Source organism: Eschscholzia californica, unplaced genomic scaffold (assembly GCF_041429995.1).
Source record: "Eschscholzia californica isolate CP2 unplaced genomic scaffold, dmEscCali1.0.p SCAF_1, whole genome shotgun sequence".
In the NCBI taxonomy this organism is placed as follows: domain Eukaryota; kingdom Viridiplantae; phylum Streptophyta; class Magnoliopsida; order Ranunculales; family Papaveraceae; genus Eschscholzia; species Eschscholzia californica.
Genome location: NW_028238198.1, coordinates 66,193,572 through 66,199,913, shown reverse-complemented (window position 1 = coordinate 66,199,913; position 6,342 = coordinate 66,193,572). Strand labels below are relative to the sequence as shown.

At 38.0% G+C, this 6,342-nt stretch overlaps 1 pseudogene; it reads left to right on the top strand.

Annotated features, from left to right (window-relative positions):
* Nucleotides 1–284: 284 nt before the first annotated feature.
* Nucleotides 285–1,443, top strand: LOC147568394 (secoisolariciresinol dehydrogenase-like; annotated as a pseudogene).
* The last annotated feature ends 4,899 nt before the right edge of the window (nucleotides 1,444–6,342 follow it).

Genomic DNA, 6,342 nt, shown 5'->3' with positions numbered 1-6,342 from the left:
TTGCTCTGAATTTTGAGTCCTTTTATGTTTGTCTTTTACCCTAACGATCTTAGTGCTTTATGAGATGAGAAAACGTAATGTTCGACTGTTTAAGAGGTTTGTATTTGAATTAGTGAAACTTTGTATTCCTAATCTAACGGTTTTACGTTGTGCCTAGCATCTCAGAGATTCACATGAGCCAATTTGAAGCCTTTAGATTTTTAATTCCGGCTTCATTTCGGTACATGATATAATTCAGACATGCTTCTTCTTCCTTCATTTATATATAAGATAGGGCCACTGAGATGTGTAGTCATGGTTCTTCAATGGAAGCTCCTATAGCCAAGAGGTAAGATATTAGGCATCGAATGAATCGGATTAATTATTTCATCTGTTTCTTCCCATCTTTTTTTGTTTTTCTTTCCCCTATGTGTTTGCTTCCATTCTTTTTTGTCTGTCTTGTTGTTGCTTTCTTAGCAACCGATTAATATATTGTTTTTTTTCCAAAAAAAAATGTCGGATTAAAATTGTTTTGGCAATAAACATATTTCTGATCTTACCATGTAGGTTAGAAGGTAAAGTAGCGATTATAACTGGTGGTGCAGGCGGGATAGGCCAGAGTGCAGCCAGATTATTCATCCGTCATGGAGCCAAAGTAGTTATTGCAGATATCCAAGACAATCTTGGTAAAACCCTGTGTGAATAAATAGATTCCACTGGCAAAATCATCTCTTACGTGCACTGTGACGTTACTAAAGAAACAGACATCCAAACCCTAGTTGACACCACCATTAATAAGTACGGAAAGCTAGACATAATGTATAATAATGCAGGAATAGCAGACGAACCCAATAAATCAATAATAGATGTTGCATATGAAGATTTCAAGAGAGTAATGGATGTCAACCTAGTTGGTCCAGTTTTTGGTGCTAAACATGCAGCTAGGGTTATGATTCCTGCTAGGGAAGGAACAATACTTTTCACTGCTAGTGTTGCTTCAGTAATGGGAGGCGTAACACCGAATGCTTATGCGACATCGAAGCATGCAGTTGTCGGGTTGGCAAAGAATTTGTGTGTTGAATTAGGGCAGTATGGGATTAGGGTTAATTGTGTTTCTCCTTTTGGATTAGCAACACCAAAAGTGACAAAATTAGTTCCAGGCGTGGATGCAATAAGTAGGCTAGAGGAGTCATTAAGTGATAAAGCTGCTGTTTTAAAAGGGAAGGTTTTAAGGGCTCAGGATGTCGCAGAGGCAGCATTATATTTGGTTAGTGATGAGGCTCAGTATATTAGTGGCCTTAATCTTCTTGTGGATGGAGGATATACTATTACTAATCCTCTTCTCAGTACCTCTTTGAAGGCTCTTATGGAGTAGTTCTTTCTTTAGTTGATGTTTTGTTCTTTTTGTTAAATCTGAATCTAAAATCGAAAATAAATAATGTGTAATAAACATGTTTTGTTTGATTACTTGCATTAATTACTTTCCTAGTCAATTCTGATGTTAAAATAAGTCTTTCTCAAATTCGAACTTGTTTTAAAAGTTGAAAAAGTACGATATAAAAAACTTGTTTCAAGATCTTAAGATAAAAACATTCAAAACAATTAAAATACATTTCAGATTTAAGATTGAGATCTAGAAAAAAAAACTACACATTAATGATTCTTTTGTGCACTAGTTTCATGCTTTATCTGCCTAATTGATATTACTCTTTTTTAAGGAAGGAAAATACAATTTCAGAAGTGGGTTAAAATTACCATTTCTTGAACCGCCTTCAGATCTGTGTTTGATTCCTCCGGCGAAGGGAAGACCCTTCGCCGGTGTGAAGACCAATAACAATTTAAAGAGAATAAGAAGTGAGAAGAAGAAGGGAGAAAACACTCTAAGAGAGATTATTCATTAGTTTAACTAGGTTTACAAGATAGCAAATATATAGTAAAGATAAAAGACTAAAAGACCCTTAAAGGGCAAATTACTAAACAACCCTAACTATAATATATAATTCCAACACCCTCCCTCAAACTCATGGTGCGGTGTTAAAAAGCATCGAGAGTTTGCTAGCTAAGAAACGAAAGCGTGGAACCGAGTGTGACTTGGTGAACAAGTCAGCAATCTGCATAGTGGATGACACAAACGGCAAACTGATGGTGCCCTGAGTGAAATGATGCCGAGTAAAGTGACAATCAATCTCAATGTGTTTGGTGCGTTCATGAAAGACTGAATTATGAGCAATATGGATAGCACTTTGATTGTCACAATACATAGGAGTAGGCTCTGGAATGGAAACACCCATGTCTGCAAGTAACTCACGTAACCAAACTATCTCAGCTGTCGTAGACGCCATAGCACGGTACTCAGCTTCAGTGGATGATCTAGATACAACAGTCTGTTTCTTACTCCTCCACGAAATAAGAGAATCACCCAAGAATACACAATAACCTGTAATAGACTTACGATCTGTGTGATCGCTCGCCCAGTCTGCATCTGAATATGCTCGCAAAGTCAAGGAAGAAGTCGATGAAAGAAGTAGACTTTGAAAGCAAGTACCTCGAAGGTATCTCAGAATACGAAGAACAGCTGCCCAATGAACTGTAGTAGGTGAACCCACAAATTGGCTAACAACATGCACAGAATATGTTATATCTGGACGAGTAATAGTGAGATAAACCAAACTGCCAACAATAGTACGATATAGTGTAGGATCTGCTAAAGGAGTACCATCTGTAGAAGAATAACGAGCATTAGACTCGATGGGAGAGTCGGCTGTCCGAGTATCACTGATACGAGCCCGTTCAAGAATATCGGCTGTGTATTTGGACTGGGAGAGAAGATAACCTTGTGGGGTGGAGGCTACTTCAATCCCCAAAAAATAACGGAGAGTGCCTAGATCCTTCATTTCAAATTGGCTAGCTAACTGCAACTTCAAAGATGCAATACCATCAACATCATCACCAGTAATAATCATGTCATCAACATACAACGACAAAAGAATGCGACCTGCAGCATTACATTTTACAAAGAGAGCCGAATCATGATTGCTAGAAATAAAGCCAAGAGATGTAACTACATTTGAGAACTTCTCAAACCAAGCTCGCGGTGCCTGTTTGAGACCATATAATGCTTTCTTAAGTTTACAAACTTCTCCAGGTTTATGTGGAACACCAGGAGGAGGAGTCATGTAAACTTCTTCCTGAAGATCTCCATTTAAGAAAGCATTTTTAACATCCATTTGAGAGATATGCCATTGACGAACCGAGGCAACTGCAATAAGCATACGAACAGTAGTCATTTTTGCAACCGGAGCAAAAGTCTCCTCATAATCCATCCCATACTCCTGCGAAAACCCCTTAGCAACTAGTCTAGCTTTGTACCGCTCAATAGACCCATCAGACTTTGTTTTAATTTTGTATACCCAACGAGAACCAATGGTACGTTTACCCGAGGGCAAATGTACCAAATCCCATGTATTAGTCTTATGCAAAGCAGAGAGTTCTTCAGCCATTGCCTTTTGCCAAAGAGGATCAACGACGGCCTCCTTATAAGAAGAAGGCTCGGAGTGACAATGAATAGATGCTAAGAAAGAAGTAAAAGAAGGTGAAAAAGTAGAATAAACAAAATCAGGTAACTGAGTGGACTTACGAACACGATGAGGATAACGGGAAGGTAGATGTGCAATCTCATTAGAAGGTTGGTCAGCCGTAGGGATTGGAGGGACATCAGCAACATCAGGTGCAACAGGTTCAACATGAGCAGTAGGAGTATCACAAACATCAGAAAATGGATCAATATGGATTAGGTTAGAGGGAGTCACATCATGAGCATTAGCAGGAATAGAAAAATAAGGTATATGCTCTAAAAATACAACATGACGAGAGACATAAAATTTATGAGTAACTGGATCATAACACCGATAACCCTTTTGACCTTCACCATAACCAAGAAACACACACATGGCAGAACGAGGAGATAACTTGCTACGCTCAACACGAGGAAGAAGAACAAAACAAATACACCCAAAGACTCTTAAGGACGAGTATTCAGGGGCATGCCCTGTCAATTTTTGAAATGGAGACAAACCTGAACAATGGGAAGTTGGAATTTTGTTAATTAAATTTACCGCAGTGAGAACAGCTTCACCCCAATACTCACTAGGAACAGAGGCAGACAATAGAAAGGAGCGAGCAGTTTCAACGATGTGCCGATGCTTCCTTTCAGCAACACCATTTTGCTCAGGAGTATCTGTACACGAAGATTGATGAACAGTTCCATCCATAGCAAGCAATTCACGAAACCTATTTGAAGTATATTCCCCACCCAAATCACATCTAAAACACTTAATGATAGAGGAATATTGTGTTTTGACTAAGGCTCGAAACTGTTGATAAACATCATAAAATTCAGAACGATGTTTCATAAGAAAAACCCAAGAAAAACGAGTGCAATCATCAATAAAGGAAACATAGTATCGAGAACCTCCTTTTGTGGGAACGGGAGAAGGACCCCATACATCAGAATGAACTAAATCAAAAGGTTTAACTGAAACAGATAGACTCCGAGTAAAAGGTAAAGCGGAAAATTTTGCAAGTTTGCAACCACTACAATCAGAAATGTTCTTAACCTGCAAATCTCCTAATGCACCCGTAGACACTAAATATTTTAGCCTAGATACTGAAACATGACCAAGACGAGAATGCCATAAGTAAAAACTAGAAGAGGAATGACTCAAACGGAAGGATGACAAGTCAGGAATGGAAGCTGCAACATCTGGTACTTGCAGCTTCTCTACAAAATATAATGCCCCATGCCTACGGCCTGTCCCAATCAACTTCTGTGATTGTACATCCTGCACATAACAACCAGTGGAAGAAAATAAAACCAAACATCCAGAATCACACAACTGACCAATAGAAGCAAGATTTAAAGTAAGATTGGGAACATGCAGAACATTGTGAAGAGATAGGTTAGGTGTGACAACAGAACCAATACCACCTAATGACATTGGTGTGCCATCAGCGGTTCGGACTGGAAGATCAGATATATGCTTTAGTGAAATAAAAGATGATAAGTCAGGAGACATATGACGAGAAGCTCCAGAATCTAAAATCCAAGGTGAAGAAGGCATACCTGAAGAAGTATGATAAAACAAACCTTCAGAAGAAGACAAAGCATGGGGTTGCATGGCTAAAAATCTCAGAAACTGATCTGAAAGTGAGTCTAATGTAGTACTAGAAGACTTAGACGCTAAAGGGCCTTGCAGAGTAGAGGTGGACATAGCATGTAGTTGCATAGCTAGAAATTTGAGATCCTAATCACCAAAACTACCTCTCCCTGGTTTTCCTTCTTTTAAAACCACCCAGCAACCAAAATTGCCTCCTTTTAAAATCAGCCGAACCAAATTTTCAAACCACCAATGATTCCCTCTAAAACACCCAAATCAAGTTTCTTCTTATTCTTAATTGCAAAAACCACCAATTCAAATACTAAATTAATAACCAAAAACCAGCCATTCAAATACTAAAACCGTCCAAAATCAATTTTCCAAACCACCAATTCAAAATTCACCAAAACCCACCAATCAATTTCCCAAACCAGCCAACGAACTCAATAAGCCTTTTTGTAATCCAAAATTAAAAACCGCCTTTTTAAACAACTTACTCAAAATCCAAAACCGCCTTGTTAAAATTAATACTGCCCCCTCCAAATCCAATAACGCCTACTTTAAATCCAAAACACAAAAGTGACTTCTTCAAATCCAAAACCCAATAAATACAGTACTACCTTCTTCAAATCCAAAATAACCCAACAAAACCAAAAACAACCGAGTAAAATCGGCAACAAATCCAACCACTATCAACCTCTAAACCATTCTAACATTATAAATCTTGATAAAGTTTTTCTTCCTTTAACATCTTAGGTGCTCTGATACCATGTGAAGACCAATAACAATTTAAAGAGAATAAGAAGTGAGAAGAAGAAGGGAGAAAACACTCTAAGAGAGATTATTCATTAGTTTAACTAGGTTTACAAGATAGCAAATATATAGTAAAGATAAAAGACTAAAAGACCCTTAAAGGGCAAATTACTAAACAACCCTAACTATAATATATAATTCCAACAGCCGGATCCCCTTCTTCCTTTTCTGTTAGTTAGTTTTCCTCCATAAATAATTCTAGGATCATATTTGAATCATCGGATGTTGAGAACCATTGTCTTCTTCACGGTTTAAAGACAGAGACTAAGAGATTTTATCTCTCTCTTCTTTGATTCATGGAGGGTCTGATAATTTCATTCCCACCCGACATTCTTTGTAAAAGTATCAACTTCAAGAGTAGCCAGACTCCATTAAGTTCTGTTGCTTCACATAC